Below are 19,458 nucleotides of genomic sequence, written 5' to 3'. Positions count from 1 at the left end.
CACCTCCTTGTCTCCCTTTTACCTGAAGCATGAATAAATGAGGTAATGAGACACAGGCCAGCCATCCCAATTACTTTGTATACGTATGCATATGTATGCCCTAACCCGTTCCCTTGTCTCTCATTTTTCTGTCCTTTGCTACAGCAGCCTCTGGAGGATGGGATTATCTTTTGGTGTGTATATAGCACGTTGGTGCTGCCGCAGTATGAATAGCATTGACTAATGGTATACATATTTTGAAAAACTAAAGCTGTATTATAATGTGTTCATTTGGGCTAGTAACGCCCAACAGACTGCCATGTAGCCTAGCTTGTCATCACCGTCAATAAAATGTTTTCCTGAATTCAGGGTGTCGTTGCATAGTTTTATATTTTTGAAGTTGGAAGGGAAGATAAAATATAGCTGGTATGGCCTCTAATAATTATTTAATGCTTTTTATACGAATGTTAATGTGTCCTGACTAACGGTTTATAGGAAAGATCTGCTAATTTAGGTAATGGTGATAGTATTTTGATCAGGTGTGTAGTAAATGCAGAACTTGGAGGGTATTTTTTTTGAAGGCTTCTCCATCTTTCTATAATTACCAGATAGATAATATGAACTTGCCAGATCCAACATGCTAATGATTGCCTTCCAGCTTTTAGAGAGACAGAAATTATACACTAGCAGTGTCTGAACGAGATTCTGCTTTGGTAGTGTAATAAAACCTACAATACCGTGCTCTCTTGCCGTTGCGTAAACATCCATGAATTTGTCCCTGGTCTTTCAATACAGAAAATAATGAAGATGAAGCTAAATTTACCTCAGGAGTACTCAAACGGCTATTGATGGCTTGGGAATGCTGGGTTATCAATAGTAGATGAACTGCTTTGCTGTTGTCTGACACTTTGTAGGGGTGTCTCATGAATCATTTTCGTATAAAAGGTATATGCTCTTCCTGTCCAATTTTGCTCCTTTTAAATTGGTACATTTTTCAAGCTTCGTCTGCAGATTTCCTGAAGCAAGCTCTGTGTAGCTGAGATGCAGGGTATTTTCTTAGCGAGGCGCCTTTTTCTTGAACTGGCTCTGAACTGTGCTGCCTGATTAAAGGCGAGTTTGATAAGATCGTAGCGTGCGATGATCATCTGCTGTGCTCTCTGTTCCACAGGCAACTTAGCGCTGGTCTGTGCTGGCCCATTAGGAGGAAAGTGGAGAGAACTGTGTCTGGGTAATATTCTTAAATATGTCGCGTGCCCTTGGTGCCTTGCAGTTGGGCCTAGACTAATGGGGAAGAGAGCACTTCGCCTGTTGTGCCACTAGCCATTTTATTAGTTGCATCTTGCTGTATCTCACTTTTAAAGGAATAATTTGCAGCCCACGAATCCCTCTGTGGTGAAGAGAGTTCTTTCCAGTATTTATTTTCTTCTAAAATGCAGTCAGTGTGGGGGATTACTACAGAGGAACGTGGAGACCCTTGGTCTTTCATACTTGCTACCGTTACGTTGGGACAGTGTAGGCAAAGGAGCAGCCTGAGGATGAAGAAGGAAAAAAAGCAAAAAGTGGTAGAAGCTGTAGAAACAATATTCCTGAATCTGCAGGAAATCATCTAATTCCTAGTTAATATAAAGCACTCCTAAAATTAGGAGAGCTTTTGAAATCAGTTTCTTTGTTTCGGAAGTAAGCAGTGCAGCCCCAAGGCAAGGAGTGGTGTGAATTTACTGGGATACTGCTACAGAAAGGTCCCTGTAGATAGGAGACAGTAACCTCACCTCTTTGTTTGGCTCAAGAGCTGTGAACCAAATCACACGTTGTTGGAGAGTACGCTGCAGGACGTGGGGAAATTATGGGAGAAAGCTTTTATAAGCTTATTCTGTTTGATTTATTCTGAAAATTCATAAATGAGATATTGCTATTAATAGTGTGTATGTTATACTGTTCAGTGTTCTGAGTAAGAGCTGAGGCTCAAGTTCTACTGCACTTCTTTCAAGGTCCATATAGTAAACTCTTTCTGGATATCTTCTTGTATCATAAGTTTTAGAATCTGTAACAGTTGGACTTCTCTAGCTAAAAACATTGCCTGAGGCTTTAAGGGTGCTTTGGGCACAGAACCCCCAGATCATGGGTAGGTGGAATACCAGGAAATCGTGTTTTATGGTTTTGGGTGACTGCTGCTTATTCTCTTGCCTTTCCTGTCTCCCCACCATCCTAGACCTTCCCTTGAACTTGCTCTAGCCAATTATATGAAATTAGACTTTATTGGAATGCCCGCGTCAGGCAGCGGTGAAGTCTCCCACACATACTTTCTCCAGAAGCTAAGAGGCTGCTGTTGACATCTAAGTGTATTGCTGAGTTACTTTAAAAACTGCTTCCGTACTGGGTCATGGGAAAGGTTTTCAACGCAGTATTTTACCCTCATGCATCTATAACTCTAGCAGCAGCAGTACTTCTGCAGCTTTTTCAATAAAGAAATAAATCTCACAGTCATTTTTCCTGGGCTCTGCACACCAGTTCCATGAATTAAAATACACAAAGAGTGTACAGCATAAGAGGGGTGGTTGTGTACCTACCAGTTACCATGGAAATAATTAAGGGCATGCTTAGACTAGTGGACTCAGCAGAGACTTGGGGTTGTTCAGCCTGGAGAAGAGAAGGCTCTGGGGAGACCTTATAGCAGCCTTCCAGTACCTGATGGGGGCCTACGGGAAGGATGGGGAGGGACTCTTTATCAGGGAGTGTAATGATAGGACGAGGGATAATGGTTTCAAACTGAAAGAGGGTAGATTTAGATTGGATATCAGGAAGAAATCCTTTACTGTGAGGGTGGTGAGGCACTGGAACAGGCTGCCCAGGGAGGTTGTGGATGCCCCATCCCTGAAGGTGTTCAAGGCCAGGCTGGATGGGGCTTTGAGCAGCCTGGTCTAGTGGGAGGTGTCCCTGCCCATGGCAGGGGGTTGGAACTAGGTGATCTTTACGGTCCCTTCCAACCCGAACCATTCTATGATTAGTGTCCCCCCTCTTCTTGTCTCTCTCTCTGTCCCTTGCAGCATGGTTTCTGCAGGAACAGCAGCTGGCTGTGGGGTTCAAGGGGAGCCCCCCACATCCCTGCTTTGCTTGGCAGCCCCTGGAAACCTGGGTGGGCTGTAGTGACAAGAACGCCTGAGTATTTCTGGCTGTTTTCAGACCTTTGTTTACTTCAGTGGGTGTTTTTTTTTTCTCCTTCCACCACAAGCACCAAAAAGATCTGGTCACCCATCTTGCTTGCCTCTCACGCAGTTTGCCAGCCTTGTCCCAGTCTCGTGCAGCAGAACCTGAGGGTCATTTATTCTACCCCCATGGTTATACCTGTTGAGGACTAGCCGTGCTGGAGGCAGTGCAAGGATGGGAGGCATCAACACCCTGCAGAGCTGTAGCTGACTCCTCACGGCCGCCGGCAGACACTGGGTGGGAGAGATTACAGGGCAGGCTTGTCTGATTTTCCACCAGGAGTATGGACTCCCTGTGGCAGACCCTTGAGCCACTGGCATGTCTAAGAAAGACATTTTGAACAAAATCCACAGCTCGTGTGAATTGGTATAGTATCCTTAGCAGGTACAGAGCATTATCGTTTTATAGTTTGGAAGAACTATACTGTAGTATCAGTCCATTTTATCTCTCTCCTGTTTTGTGCTATTGGTGCCAGCAAAGCTGAGAAATGAGGTAAAGCAAAAGATATGTTCTGGCTCAATTGTTCACAAAGTGTATCTTTTATTGTGGCTATATACCTGCACTCCTTCATGGACTTGGCTCTGGAGGAGAGTATGCTTTAGTGATACAGACTCTTCTGCATAGTTCTGCCAAAAGATGGTTGCTTTTGGCCTTCTCCTTTTGACTAGACCCGTTTCTTCCTTCTCCTATGTTGTTTGTCTTTTCTTAAGCTTTTTCTTGCCTCTTTTCCTCACTTTTACAGCTCTCCTAGATATATTTCCCTCCACAGCCACTCTTCCTATCTAGCAATCTGTCCATTTTCTCTTTTTGCCCGAATGGACATACATTTCTTTCCTTTCACTTGACGCCCCATTGTTGCCAGCGTCCCATGCAACTCTTGGGTCTCTGTTACTGCAGTCTCAGTGCTGTGAACTCCTCTCTCTGCCAAGCCACCGCTGCTCTCCCTTTACACCAGCTGCATGTTGGATGGATCTCAGATCACCCTGTTCTCATCTAAATAGTGCCTGATCTCACTCTCCATTTTCACCCTTTTTTTTTCCTCCTTAGCTTTTGCTTGGAGTCACTGACTCTGTCACCCTCCTTCCTCACTACTCTCTCGCCCTCCTTCACCCTGCTTTTCTCTCTGACTGGCAAGGAATTTCCTTGCCTGTGCTCATCCATCATCTTCCCCACCTATCTCTCAGTCCCAGTTTTCCTCTCTTTCTTACTCTTCTGTTTCCTTACTTTTGTTCCCCTTTTCACAGGATTACGCCTTTCCCATTTCAGAAGGCAGTAAAAAGCATCTCTCAGACATGAAGTTTTTTCCTAGATCGTGGCAAGTCCCTGCTTCAAAGAGTAGAGATACTAGAGCTTCTCAGAGAAAAAGGATGCCAAGACCTTTTAACTTGGGCCGTGAAACATACTTTTCTTTGGCTTTATTTTCAGCAACATGTGCATCGTTTTAATGGAGATAGATACCCAAAATGACATTTAGCAAGAGGCTGCGTTTTTTAAACAGTTGAAAGTGGCTCTGGAAAGGGGGATGTGCCAGACAGCTGTAATAAGCAGCACTGCTGCCGGCCTCACCTCTGGTACTTACCATCAGGAAATGCCATTACAGTCCTCCAAATCCTTTTTCTCAATGTGTTGGCAAATATGTAGTCTTGGGATGATTAAATGTGATTCTGCAAATTTTACAAAGCTCCCAGCAGAGTCAGTTGCCCGAAGAGGAGGATGCGTGAGCAGTGAACTGCTGCCGGCCTTGGTGGCTTGTAAGAGTCAGTTGGGGAGTGAGCGCCCCACTTTGGAGTTGGACATTGTTTGGGAGTCCCTTGATGGTAGGACTGCATGTGTGGGTGTACATATAAATATTTATTTATTTATTTAATATATATATCTCCTAATCATCCTTGCTCCAAGACTAGTTCTATATATGTAAATAACAAAAAATAAAAGAAACCTCACAAATTACAGGAGCCTGTATCACCGTAGCCTTCCCATTTTATAGAAGGGTCAGACCGGGATGCTGATATCCAGAAGAGGGTTGGCAATACTGAAAAAAAATCACAATTCAGCATTCACAATGTTGAAATTGATTTTTGGATTTTTAATGGATAAACTCCGTCAACCTTGGATTGTACAAGGTCTGTCTATCTGTCATGTTGTACTTTTTCTGAGATCATAAAAGGAAGACATGATCCCCAGTGAGTTAATAAGAATAATTTTTTCATGCCGGGGGAAAAAAAAGTGAAAAGAAAAATGAGCTGCATAAGATTTGCATGTGACATTTAAAGTCTAAATCTGAGTTTGTCTGAGTAATTTATCTTTAGGTATTTGCAGGAGGGAGAGTAGGAGAATATGAATGAGTGCATCTCAGTTATGTTTGAGCTTTCTGATAGATGAAGAGAATTTTTGGTGACTCCATCTGGCTGGAAGGTCTATCTGTGTGATCTCTTCTCCAGCAGATGGAAGATAACACTAGGAGGAGTCCTTTGATTATCAAAGCATGGGAATTACTCCAGTGCAGTATCACCCTGAGACACCACTTTCTTTCAGAGTGACAGGTGATGTTTCTGGGATGTTAGAGAGAGATGATTTCCCCCTGCTGCACTGAACATGTGTACACCAGATTTTCTTTGGCAACATTAAACCTATCTACCTTCTGTATCTGTTGCTGGTGAGGAGAGAAATGAAAATACAGAGTATCCGTGTAGAGAACATAGCAAGTACAAAGGGATCAAAGGAAAAGGATGTGTTTATCAACTTCATTAATATTTCTTTTACAATCTGCTTGGATTCTTGGAGTTGTTATGAACTACTTTTTGAAACATGTAAAAGATGATTAGGCTGACATTACTTGAAGTCATCCCTGAATGTAGAGGTCCTTTTTCAAAGAGCATAGCAATTTTTATTTCCCCTACTGTTGGCTTTGTGCTTGCACACGTTTGCAGTATCCCATTGAGCAACCTCACATTTCTGTCAAGACTTCCCTTTGCAACATGCAGCGTTGCATGTGAATCTACCAGCAGTCCTGCATCCAGACCTTCCTTTAATTTCTAGGAATAAGATTCGGCTTATTCTTGTGAGTATGAGAAGTTAACTAGTGGAGCCAACATCAGCCTTCTGTGAATTACCTACTCCTTTGGCATGGTACCTGTTGTGTAACCATCAGAAAGCAGCTACGCGTGCCAGTCCTCGCTCGGAGGGAGAACAAGAAAGGACCGTGCGGCCATGGGCATCGTGGTTCAGCAGGGTTTCCTCTGGAGTCTGGGGAAATGTGGGCCAGGGTAGACAGTCTCTACCCTTTTCTGCACTGGAGCATGTTCTAGTCCATAGGAGGAGGATCCACCTGCCGCATGGTACTTTTGGGGGATTGCTGCGTTTCCAACAGGCGAGACTGGAGCACTGTGTTTATTCTTTAGCTCGTGCTTGTTTCTCATCTGCTTTTCCCCACAGTTGCACATCACATAGAGTCACTCGAAATACAGCTGTTTTCACCAGCTGTTTGCTGGTGAAAAGGCTGAAAGGAATGTCCTGTCCGGAGTGGCTAAGGACTTTAGGCTTGTCTGGTTTGGAGAAAAGGAGGCTGAGGGGCGACCTCATTTCTTTACATTTCTTTACAGAGGGGTTGGTCAAACACTGGAACAGGCTTCCTAGAGAGGTGATTGATGCCCCAAGCTTGTCAGTGATTAAGGCATTTGGACAATGCCCTTAATAACATGTTTTAACTTGGGGTCAACCCTGAAGTGGTCAGGCAGTTGGACTAGATGATTGTTGTAGGTCCTTTCCAACTGAACTAATATTTTACAGCCTAGACATTGGCTGTGCAGTGGAATTCACCTGTGCTAATGATACACAGAAGATCATGAGATTAACAAAAGCCGCGCATCTGAGAGCACATTTGCCTCGGTCACCACTCGCCTTGCTCTGGAGGAGGTTAGGAGAAAGTCATTTGAGCCCTTTCTTACATGCAGACTGTGCCTTTCCCAGTTTATCCATGCTTATCGTTGCAGATCAGGATAGAGGGTTAGTGGTCTAAGTCACGCCTCCGTCCAAATTCATCAAGATGGGTAGACGTCATCTTTGTTTATAGGAAATACTTATGGTAGGGTGTCTCACTGTCTATCCATATGGGTCGTTTTGTATGAACCTGCCCCTTTTACCACATAACTACTGCAGCTTCGCCTGTCACATTAACTTATGTTTGTACAAGCAGTTAGTGCTTTGTTCTTCAGAAACTAGGGTCAGATGAGGAATAGTCAGGTTTTGGGCGGGGTTTCTAAAGTGAGATGAAGAATTACTTTCTGTGGAGCTTCCCTGCATAGTTCACAGGTACATAGAACCATAGAATGCTTTGGGTTGGAAGGGACCTGAAAGATCATCTGGTTCCAACCCCTCTGGCATGGGCAGGGACACCTCCCACTAGACCAGGTTGCTCGAAGCCCCATCCAATGTGGCCTTGAACACTTCCAGGGAAGTATGTCTTTCTGTCTGTCCTATCATCGCCTGTTTCATTTCACCTCTTGCTCAATCCTGGTTTTCAACATGAAATTCTTAATCATAGCTCATATCATATCTTCAGGAAATGCCATTATAGTAATCTCACTGTTGGTGTTTTTGCTGTCTTTTGGTGCTCGCCAGCACGAAACAATACGGAGAGGACACTGTAAACATCTGAGGTTCCAAATGTCAAACCTCAAGGTCCTGTTACAAAGAAGTTAGGAGAATAGCTGGGTTACTCTACAAGCTTTGAATAAAGTGAACATGTTTACTGCTTCTGAAATATTTTCTTTGTTTTAATTTAATATTTATAAAACTTTTCCTGCCTTAAGTAACTTTTGTAAACTTTGTTTTCTATTAATACCCTATCATGGCTGTTAGTAATTGGCATGTGATTAACACATTTAATGGAGTTTCAGTCTTGAATGTGATTCCTTTGGCACTCTTTCTGATTTTTTCTCTTTGCTATTCATGTTGGCCACCTGAGACACTTTCTGATTTTTTTTTTTGGCATAGCATTAATTTTGATTTCATAGTTGATAGCATTATTATTTTATCAAATAACTGGATAAATTGTTATAGCAAGACTGCAGCAGCAGCCAAAGCACTGGTGCTTTCTAATGGCGCACTTTACCTCTGCTCTATTATCACTGCCCATTTCATTATTTGCAAGTTGATTACAGCTGCATTTCTCAAGGGCTATGAAATATTCAGCAGCCCGGACTAGCCTGGGGAGAATCGCAGTCTTTGCAGCCGAACACCTGCCCTCAAAGGCAAAGAGGAACCAAAAAGTTCTTGCGTTTTAGAACTGATGGGGAAATTCCTTCTTGGCTTTAGCTTTCCCACAACGCTGACCTAGAGGTGCACGGTAATTCAAAAATGCCACTTTACTTATGCTTTTCATTGGATGGGGGGAAGAATAAGAATAAAAATAAATATACAACTAATGCATTTCTGCTACACTTGCCTGGCTGCAGCAAAGAAGGCAAGAAATGTTGGTATAATTGGTTGCCTGTGTGTCAGTGTGAAGCAATTGGCATTCTGGGTGGAGTTGGGAAAAGAGCTCTCCGTTAAGGGTGAAAATTAACACTACCGGTTATGTTCTCACACTTTCTCTCTGGAGGACTAGCCAGCAATGATTGACTGAAATCTGCAATATTTTACCGAGTAGGAAACAGATAAGATTTTTATAAACAGGATACTTCATCATTAAAGTAAAGAAACAATTGCTTTGACCTTGACACTGAATGAGTAAGGCCAGCATTGTGATAATTGAGAATGTAGCTAAGCAACAGTTCTCCAGGAGCTTGCACTGCTTTATTTTTAGTAGACTACACCAGTAAGGGAGGAGAGGGAGGGGGGGGGTGTGTGAATGAGCAAAGCAACTGGTTAATGCTTACAAAAAAGAAATTATTTCTGTCTTTGTGCAAAAAGTTTGAGTTGTAATATGCGCTTATACCGATTTTAATTTCGGTTTATGTCAAAAGAAAGTAATTGAATCAGTATATCCTTCTGTGGTCTGAGCCGGCAGATAGCCTGACAGTATTCCTGATTTCTTAAGCTGCTTTAGAGACTTGAGTCTCTTCTGAAAATTAATGGTGTAGAAGAAATGGCATATTCCTTCAGAATTACCATATTTTATATCTATTTCTGCTTACTTTGGCAGTAATTAGGTTTCCTAATTTTACTGGTTAGCAGTGTACAGCCTAATTTATTTGACAAGTTGGACAGTAATTTTAACTAAATTAATTTGGAAAGTCCTTTAAATAAGTTCTTGCAACCATTTTCTGTAGATATGCTCTAACTTTGGTTTAAACTAGTCTTACAATAGTATAGGAGGCCTGTTCCCTACAAAGTTAATGATGTAAGACCCTCTAAATCTGAAATAAACATTCAGGTAAAGGAAAGTACTTTGTCCTAGCTAAGTCAATTTACAAACCAAGTTAGTTTAATTTTTCACTTGGGCAATCTTAAAAAAAAAAAAGTCAGTCTGAGAAATTCAACATTTTTATTATGTAGGCATTGCAGGATTGATTGCAATCACATGGCCACTTCGTTATCCCATAACCAAAAGTATATGTTGGAAGGCTGGTGCTAAGGGAAAGTTTGCAACCTCCTTACCTCTCTCTGTTCCTGGTAAATCTCTCATCGCTGACTTGGATGCTCTTTCTTTAGATACCAAACCAATACAATTACTAAGTAACAATGAGTTTCTGCTCATAAAACTTGAGCAGTTGCAGAAATCTCTCTAAAGCTACTGTCACTGCACGGGTATAAAGTACCCTAACTTAACATACAGGAGCCTTTAATTCTGATTTGATCTATGAAATCCATATTATGGCAACATTACATAGGTTGAGAATAAAAATGCCCTAATTCTCAGCCTAACTTCTTTATCAGATCTTTGAAAGTCAGAAGATAGTAAACAGACAAAAATAATAGAAAGAGGTTTAAAAACGGTATTAGTTACTCTCAAGTCTTTTAAATACAGGAAGGAACCCTTTTTCTGAAGTACTTTTCTCTGGATATGATTTTAAATTTGAAGAAACAGTAGATAATGTATATTGTCTGTTATATTCTCATAGTGTGGCATCATTGAATTCAGAATTGTTAATTCTTCTTTCTTTCTTTTTTTTTTTTTTTTCCCTAGGAGGAAACGTTTGTCAATACTGTATATCACTTGAACATCAGTCTCTCCAGAGACTCCAAGGTAATTATTTATGCAACTGCTTTTTGTTTCCTGTTGTGGTCAGCTTGGCTTTAGTTCAGTTTCGTGAAGACCCCTGTAATTTATGAAAATGCCAGTGCTAAGCAATTAAACTGGGTAGCAGTAGTGTTACAAGTAGCTTTTACAGAAGCTGTTGTTTACAGCTTCATGATCCATGATGTACTGTGTGAGGTGCCTCTGTGTGTGTGTATGTGTCTAAAATAAAGACGTGATAAATTTTGAAAATGCAGTTGTTGTTCTCATGTCCTAAAAAGCAGCAGTACCAGTGCCAGCTGAAAGGTGAAGTCAGCCGAATATGGGTTTGTGTGTGGTCATTCAGAAAGCCTTTCCTTACCCATCAGCATCCCAGTCTTCTAGCTGGTTGTCTTCCTGGAGCTGTGTGAGAGGCACCACGTGCTCTGCTCTGCAGCGCTGGCACAGGCTTCCTTGATGGGAATTTTGGTCGGTGGGTCTGTTTTGGTCAAGCAGAGCAATGACTGCCTCATTGGAAATTGCTGTCTTTGCTCACTTTGCCAAGTTCTTAAAAGCCGGTTCTGCTCTTGCAATTTCTGTAGATGCTGCAGATCCATACATCGCATTTGCTTGTTTCAAAGCCTGTTTTGAAAGCATAGCGAATGAGGTCTCCGTTGGTATGGACAGAAAATAAATAACAGAACAGACAGCCGGTGGTTCATATTTCACGTTCAAATTACAAAGCTATCCCACTGCGGAGGGTACGGGAAAGCGTACTGTGGTTAGGAAGTTAGTCCAGGCATGCAGACTGCAAGGCGTATCGGGTACCTCTGCATGGAGACCGGTGAGATCCAGTCTTCAGTATGTAGGCTGGTACTGCTTGCATTCATTTCGGTCTGAAGAGATTTGAGGAACATCAAGTTTATATTGAGTTGCCACTTAAATAATTAACATCTCCCAACACCTGGCAGATGTGAATTTTCAAACACTACAGTTCTTTTCTGTTCCAAGGATCCCAGCCCTTGCTGGGTGGCTGTTTCTAATACGTGATGATATGGTACTGGGCCGGATTTGGTTGTATGTAATGCACTCAATTTGTGGCTGAGTTGAGAAATACTGGGAAGATTCCAAGCCCCTTCCTTAGCGCAGATAAAGCTTTGAAACTTTCTATGGAATCAGTACTTCACGAATGCATACCATCTTTACATACGACGTGTTGCTAAGACAAGTGAAGAAGCTTAAAGGTCACCACATTGTACTAGCTGACCTGGTCCATGTTCCTAGTTTTTCCTAAAGGAAAGTTGGTTTGCTCAGACAAGCTTACTGGTTTAACTTTGCTTTTGCAGAAGCTGAGAGCACACCTCTGGTAACATACTCGGTTACCATAACTCGTCTGACCAGTTACCTCCTAAACTACAGTGACTGGTTGTACCAGTTTGTGTGAATATACTCCGAGTCCCTCTCTCAGTCTCTTTTTGGTATCTGTACATAGTACAAGAGATACTTCAAGCCCAAATCTTGAGCCCATGAGAAGTGCATAAATATAACTGACATATGATTGATGGAAACATTGCTTCTTGGTAGTATTTATCTTTAAAATGAATCTAGAAATCAATGCGCTTTACCAGACCCTTTAAAGATAGAATTAATGTAAAATCAATTTAATACCACACATGCTTATGAAGTCTTACCTTGTGGAAACCAGAGGATTATGATAGTTGTCTTTAAATCTGTCAAAGATGAAGCGGTTTAGTTCTGAACTCTCATTCTCTGTAAGAGATACTCAGATCTGGAAATGAAACACCTCTGAAAGGTGAGAGTTTTTTCACTCTCTTCCTTGTTGAATAGCTCATCATTTTGGAAATTTTGTTTGCAATAAGAGTGTGTTGATGACTCTGCTGCATGTTTAAAGGACCTGGATAATGTGAATTCTTGCACAGGAAATCAGAATTTATGAACTGCTTATCATGCCATGTAATCCTCCATCAGCATTAGGCAGCCACACGGTGCTGAGTACAGCTGAAGGTCCAGTGAATTTTCCTTCCAGTTCAAAAAAGTTGGGAATCTCAGAGCTGAAAAAAAAAAAGGGAAAAAAAAAAAGGAAAACAAAAAAAAAAAGATGGTTTTATGGGGGTTTTTAGGGTCTTTTAAAAATCTGGATTTACTTCTCTGATCCCATTTATGGTACAACCCAGAAACAGTTATTTGGCCTTGAGTGAGGCTGGAAGGTGAAGACAGGATGCTTTCAACCAGCCTTTGTGGAGGAGAAATAGTATTGGACTTTAGCCTGGCAGCGTGGGATTTTTAACCATGTTAAAAAATGACCAAGCTCCCCGTGGATCACCTTACAGCTCTGGTTCAGAGAGTGGCTGAAAGAAATACTTTCAGATGGAGGTGGGGAAGGCAAGCGTGGCCAGTGACAATGGAGGTGGGTGGACTGAGGACTTCTTTCAGCCAGCCAGGCTGCCGAGGGTCTCTCAGTGTGGAACCACATCTCCAGGTGCTGCATGAATACAATGGTCTGGGTATTTCACTGAGGGCTTCCTCCCCTGCGGTTGGTATGGCTCTGGCACATCAAGGGCAAAAGGTTAAGGCCAGTCTCAGTTTTAGGAAGCATAATTATTCGATTAAATAGCATAAAATGCGTAAGAAAGCGTGGGTCAAGTAGTCGTTGGTGAAGTGTCCAAGGTGAAGTGTTCCTGTCCCCCAAGGGTTAGCAGAAATACCTGTTTGTGCAGTCGCTTTGTTACATGTGGAGGAAGGCGGTTTCCTGTGGTAGGTGTTGTGGGGCCAGGGACCTGTGAGGGGTGAAGTGCAGGGCCAGGGTCTCTTGTGTGGGTCTCTGTAAGAGGATGGCTGAGGTGTTTGCAGGCTCTCCCCTGCAAACCTGCATCTTCTGCAGGACACGCAGGCCTGGTGTGACACGTATGGTGGTCGTGGCTGGGCTTCGCAGTGGTCCGCCATGTTCCCTGTGTCTCTGCTCTGGGTTGTCTGGCGTGGTGTCTGGGCGTCTCAGTGGTCTGCCATGTTCCCTGTGTCCTTGCTCTGGGTTGTCTGGCCTGGTGTTGGCATGGTGGGGGTACAAGGCGTGTGGCAGAACGAAAGGGTGCGAGCCGGTGAGCCAGGTGCTGGTAGGAGAGGGCTTGCTGGCATCTGGGTGCTCACCAAGAACGGGGCAGCGCCGTCAGCAGCCCGGCCATACTGGCTGCTGGAAAGGTATGGAGAAGAGGTGAGGAGGTGCTTCTCTCGGAGCTGTGGGGGCACATGGATCATGTGGTTTGGTGCTTAAAATTAACAGCTTGCCTATGTGGGGAGTTACTGAGGGAGAGCTGCTCTGCTTTCAATTTCCATCCTACCTGTTTCCTTAATAACGTTCGCCGGCAGACAGTCTCCTGCCTAGGAGGAGGAGTATATTCAGCATAAATACAGAACCATACAAGCCTGAGCCTTCTCCTTTTTGCTTGTGTGGGTTTGGGGGTGGGTTGGTTGGGTTTTTTTTTTTGTTGCATGGGGTTTTGTTTCTTGTTTTTCTGGAAAGCCCCCTCTCCTTGTCTTTAGCGTTTCACTTTCTTTGAGTCGATAAAAGCATTTTCTATCTGTGTTGACGCTAATGGGCTCCACCATGTTGGCTAGTGTACGCCTGAAGACATCTCTTATCTCCACTGCTGTCGGTGGTAGCTTCTGCACGTCTGTAGGTTTCCTTCCCCGAGACGTCAGGTTTTCCCTCTGCTGTCTTTCGCTTGCCCTTCCAGATGGCCGGCTCTCCTGCAGGAGTGAGCACCCTCGGGCAAGGGCACTCAGCTGCAGCTCCTCAGTCTGAAAGGGTCATAAATACATGAAGTTTGTGCTTTTCATTACACTGAACGTAACAGGAGGAGCCACCTTGTCAGCATGCTCCCAAGGGGAGGATCTGCACTAAAAGGTCTGCGTAACAGCAGCGGGGGGGGGGGGGGGGGGGGGGGGCGAAAAAAAGCCCTTTGAGAGCAGTGTCCCTGGGCTGGATGTTGGCGGCTCGGAGTCGGGGATCTCAGAGGTCATTCGTGGGCCTGACTTGCAGCTCACCGTCTTGCCTTTACCTCTTCGTTTTCTTCCTCCTTTGCTGTTTGCGTGGCCGCGCTGCTGATCCTGGACGCCTGTGGCTGTTGTGAGGGCTGCTGGCAGCGAGCACCGGCGGCTTGTCCCTTGTTCCAAAATAACCCAGCCACCTCCTCACGGGTTTCTAGCATGAGGTCGATGTTTGCGAGGAACGTGGTGGGATGGTGGTGGTTTTGAGGAGGTGAGGATCCATGAGGTTTTGGCCTTGGTGAGCGGGGAAGGGAGGTGGCGCCAACCATCAGCAGAGGCTGAATGCTGCTGCCTGGCACAATGTAGGCTTTCCTGATGCTGGAGGACACGGAGGTGGAAGGAAGGAGGTGTAGGAGTTGCACTTGTGCAGGTCCACCTTCAGTCAGGCGCAGAAAGTGAGCAAGCAGTGATTCTTGCCCATGCTGCTCGCCCTATGGCATGTTTAACAAAACCCACCCTTCTCAGATGTAATGGAAAGAAATTAAAGAAACACCTCGCAACAGGAGTTAAGTTCATTTTGTGTAGACCCGTCTCGTAGAAGTGGAGCGATTCAAACACTCCTGTGGCAGGTTTGCATCTGCAGGGCTACAGTGGCAGATGTCAGACCCACAAACCGCGCTGACAGCAAAAATACGGTGCAGGAGTGACTAAGGTGATTATGGAGCTGCATGAATGATTAATTTACTCTGCTTTTGTTTCATTTTTGATCCCAGGCCTTGTGCAAAAAAAAAAAAAAGAAAAAAAGGCAATTTTGGAAGAAGATTTTTTTTAAAATGAAAAATAAGGCAGTTGTAATAACAGCTTTACTATGCAGATGTGCACCGAAACTTCTCCAAGAGGAACAGAGTAGAAAATCAGTTGCTACTGTATCTCTGTAACATGAATATTTGAAATTTGTAGAGAAGTATTCACCAAACACTTTGCGATCAGAATATCTGTTCACGTTTTAAGAGGACAATATTATTATTCTTCAAATAGGATATGCGGTGACATAGTAGTAGTGCTTTCTTAATAACCCTCCTTTAAGCTCAGTTTAGAAAGCATTTGTTTTGTTATTAAAATTACTCCACATATTTGAGACAGACTTCAGCTGATCAACTACATAACACGTGCTAGACACGTATTGATTTTTTTGTCTTAGGCCAGCGTTTCCCCTGGGCACCATATTATTTATTCATAAAGCAGAAATGATGTCTGACAGGCAGTTAGAGGGGTGTAGAGCTGTAGCCCAGAAACAATGTGAAAAGCTTTGCCAGGACCCCAAGAAATCAATGTGCTGATGCTAAAGAGCGGCCTTTTAATTCTGAGCACACGCTCTTGCAACCGTTCAGTGTGGAAAAGGAAATTTAAATAACAAATAGTTACTATTAAAACTGCAGGCCTAAATTTTCATTCATCGTTATTCCAATTATCTGAGGCAAGGTGGAAATAGGCAGAGAAGGCAGCTAGCCAAGCCCAGACACCTCTCAGCCATAAAGCAGGCTTGCTGCTTTAGCCCTAATTTGTACATTTGTATCTAGATTTCGGTTGGAAGTAAGACATTTTTATCAATAAAGATTTTAAACCTGAGTGTTATTCAGAGAGCCAGATATTCCTAAAACGCGCATGATTCATAACCGCTTACTCTAATTGAGTGTTAGACTGATGTCTGTACAGCGGGTTAAAATAATAAATAGATGGTATTTTTAGACTGTGAGTTGAAATATTTTGATAAGGTAGTCATTGTGATAGACCTGTTTGAAAAGAACTAGGCAGAAGATGATCTGCTCTGGTTTTGTTAATTCAAAATTAGATCACAGCATACTATCAAGTAGTATTTGCTGGTAGAAGATACATTTTATTTCCAAAAATGTTTTGTCTAATGAGAAAAAAAAAAAATTGAACTCACAGGTGGTATTAGGAAAATTTTTATCTGACCTTATACTTCTCTCAACAAGATAAGTAATTTTAATTATTGAAGTATTATATTTGAAATGAGTAGACCTCTGAATATCTTGTCAAATCAGGCCACTATGGAATTCATTTCTTGTTATTTAAAACACAGATAATGCAGTCAAAAAAAAATAGCACGTCATCATGTAATTAAGTATTTCATCTTAATGTATAAACACAAGGGAGCTGAACTAAATTTGTTCTGGCATTTCTCGACTTTCTAGTATTTGACTTTGAACCTGAATGTTCTTTGATATATAGGGTTGGGAATTTCAAAATTTGCTTTGCATATTTTAAGGGGGGAGGGGAAGTCTATGGAAAGAATTCATTTCTACTCTATTGATGTGAAAGTTACTGCCTTTCTCTTGGTTAATAAGATGATCGTGTTATTTACAGTGAAACCAGGGCACATGTTAACCTTCTGAAGCTAAGAAGTTAACATGTATTCCTTAAATTGGTCTGCAGAACACCTTATAGTTGTTTTCCCCAGGGGAGGCTTTGACCTCTTCAATCACGAAACATCACAATAAATGCAATTTTAAATCACTCAACTGGGACAGCATAATCTGCGTCCATCCAGAATAAGTAAGAGTGCCTGAAGCATGCACACGTCTTTTTATTATTTTTTTTTTTTTTACCCAGGAAGTGGTCTTTAAAAAGAAGAGGAAAATATGATACCTCATTGGTATCTTCTAGGAAATCAAATGTATGAACCTTCACATTTAGTGTTCTGACATATGACGACGGCATTGGGGAAGCACTACAGTGTTTTCATATGCCTGTCTTTCATGGATTTGAAAATCTAATTTCATTTGACTCAGTCTGAAGAAAGTGTAGGAAAAAATGACATTTTCCTGGGCTATTGTACATGTTGCAATAGGCATATTTTTTGTGGTTGCTATCTGATGAGAACATGAAGTCATGAAAAGACTTCATTTCTCAAAAAAGGATGTATTTTGATTTGCTCTTGCCAATAGTTTTAGATGCTGCTGTTAACTCGCAAGAGTTACCATGTATTTACAAGGAGGTTTTAAATAACAAATTTACTGCAGAGCGTTAAGGATGTCTGTATGTTAAGTAGCCACCCTAAATGTCACTTTTACAAACTGTTAAACTAGAGCTGTAATAATAACTCTTTTAATCTATTTAGATAACCAGTAGCCGGTCAGTTAATAAGGTTTCTTTGTCCAAAGCTCAACTGCATCTCTCTGCCTCTCTGAACTCTGTTTTCTTAATGGAGTTCTGTCATTACTGTTGTCAGGAACATAACTCTGTTCTTTTGACAGCAGAAGAATACCCAGCCCCAGATAAAGCACTGAAGTGCGGATACATGCATTTTCCGCTTCAGCAGCCTGGAGTGCTCTTCAGGACACTCAGACAGAGGAGGTCTACACCAGAGCTGGTCACCTGAGGTTTCCTCTAGTCAGGGGAGGGAAGTAGCTATTTTCAGGACATGGCCCATTTAACTTATTTTGGAGGCTTATTTTATTGTACAGTAAGTTGCATCTTGTAAGAGCCTTACAGAATGCTGTGGTGTGAAGGGAGTGTAGGCACCCAGTTGTGGGGTGGAATTCAGCTTCAGGCTGACACACATGTTGAGTTACTTCTGAGCATCTGGGTCCTCGTGTGAGCGCAGCATCTCCCTTCGAGTCAGTGGAGGTGTTATCCCTGTAGCTGGGGGAGCCTGGAAAGCAATGCCACTCCCTGAGCCAGATCCTGCTCTGTGGGACCGCTCGCTACGGATGACTTAACTGGGCTGGACTGGTTGCAATGTTCTTGTTACCAGGATGCTGGGACTTGGTGTGCTCTTCCAACCCACAGTTACTTAGGACAGTGATACATTAGCAAGCTAGTGTGTTACTTACTGGCTTTCCCTTGGGCGTTGATTTTTATTAGCTTTTACAAGGCACAGTGAAGAGCACTAAGCAAAAAAAAATGAAACCCCAGCCATATTTTTTAATGGGCATTTTCATTGTTAAGGTTTATCTGAAAACAGTGCAAGGAAGCAAAAGGAGCTTCCTTAATTTTGTGATGTTGTTGTGTTCCTAAAATTGCTTTCTTCTGGTGCTTTACTGGAACTTTGGATGAAAAGTGATTGATTGGGAAACCACCATTAAAAAGGTCATGTATCGGAAGAAGATATCTGTTGCGTTTTTCTATTTTTACCTTTTTTTTCCCCTTAAACAGTAATTTACCTAATGTCAACATGTCTTTAGTGAAACAACTTGCCTTAGCGAACAAACAGATGTTTTCTGAGGATTAGTAAGAGGCTGGTAGACACTAGTCCATCTCACGGGTCAGCTGGATAAAAGGCAGTACTGCTGTTGAGACCATCATCTACTGAAAGGCAAATGTGTTTGAAGACCAGGGTTTGTTACTGAGCTCCAACGGACCCCAGGTACTTCTGTGCTCTGAACTTTGTAAAATGGCTGAGCTAAGGAGATGGCAGGAAAAGTGTTATCTGAAATATTTTCTAACAGAATTATATAGCAGGTACATGTGTAAATCAATTTATAAAAGACCAAATTATTTGTGGAACACGGAAGTTTCCAACTGTTGCATACAGATATTTTAGGAGTCATTAGAAGATAGTAACTCCTGAAAACAACCAACTTAGCTAATGATGTCCTGGGCTTAAAAAAAAAAAATCAGTTGTGAAGGATGTTGAATAAGGCATGTTTCTTCCTCCAGAGATGTCTGTGGACTGAGAGTTGTTTAGGAGCCAGCCCTAGGGATGCCTGTGGTCATGAAGCAATGCCACCTCTCAGGCCACTGCCAAGCATGGTCCACATATAGCTTGTGTAGCTTTTACCTTGTTCAAACCTGCTGTAAAAAGAAATTTGTTTTCTTGTGAGCATTTCTGTAATATTCATCTATCTCTCTCTATCATAATGGTAGTAAGAAGCAGCCTGATTTCATACCCAAAGCGTTTCTGGCACATCCATCCACACATCCCTCCAGTTCATCAGCTTCATCACTGACCTGCCATGTATCCAAACCAGCATCTGTGGGCTTTATTCATTGCTGCTGCTGAAGTTAAGGATGAGCTGTGGGCAGACAACAACACACTTAACCTCATTTTCCCCTTTTAAATCCTTTAAAATCTCCTCTGCTGTAAT

General features: G+C 42.5%; 1 protein-coding gene across 3 annotated transcripts in view; it reads left to right on the top strand.

Moving 5' to 3' along the window:
- Positions 1–19,458, top strand: part of PAG1 (phosphoprotein membrane anchor with glycosphingolipid microdomains 1) — a 117,184-nt gene that overhangs the window by 17,904 nt on the left and 79,822 nt on the right. For 2 of the 3 annotated variants that reach the window (XM_074577335.1, XM_074577337.1), the window contains exon 2: positions 10,313–10,372. The gene's annotated coding sequence lies outside the window, so the exon portion shown is untranslated. Of the gene's footprint in view, positions 1–10,150; positions 10,373–19,458 lie in introns of those variants that run through there. The other variant, XM_074577336.1, reaches the window with a different exon arrangement.

This window comes from Larus michahellis, chromosome 2 (assembly GCF_964199755.1).
Source record: "Larus michahellis chromosome 2, bLarMic1.1, whole genome shotgun sequence".
Taxonomy (NCBI): domain Eukaryota; kingdom Metazoa; phylum Chordata; class Aves; order Charadriiformes; family Laridae; genus Larus; species Larus michahellis.
The sequence above is the reverse complement of the archived record's forward strand: the minus strand, read 5'-3'. Positions and strand labels throughout refer to the sequence as shown.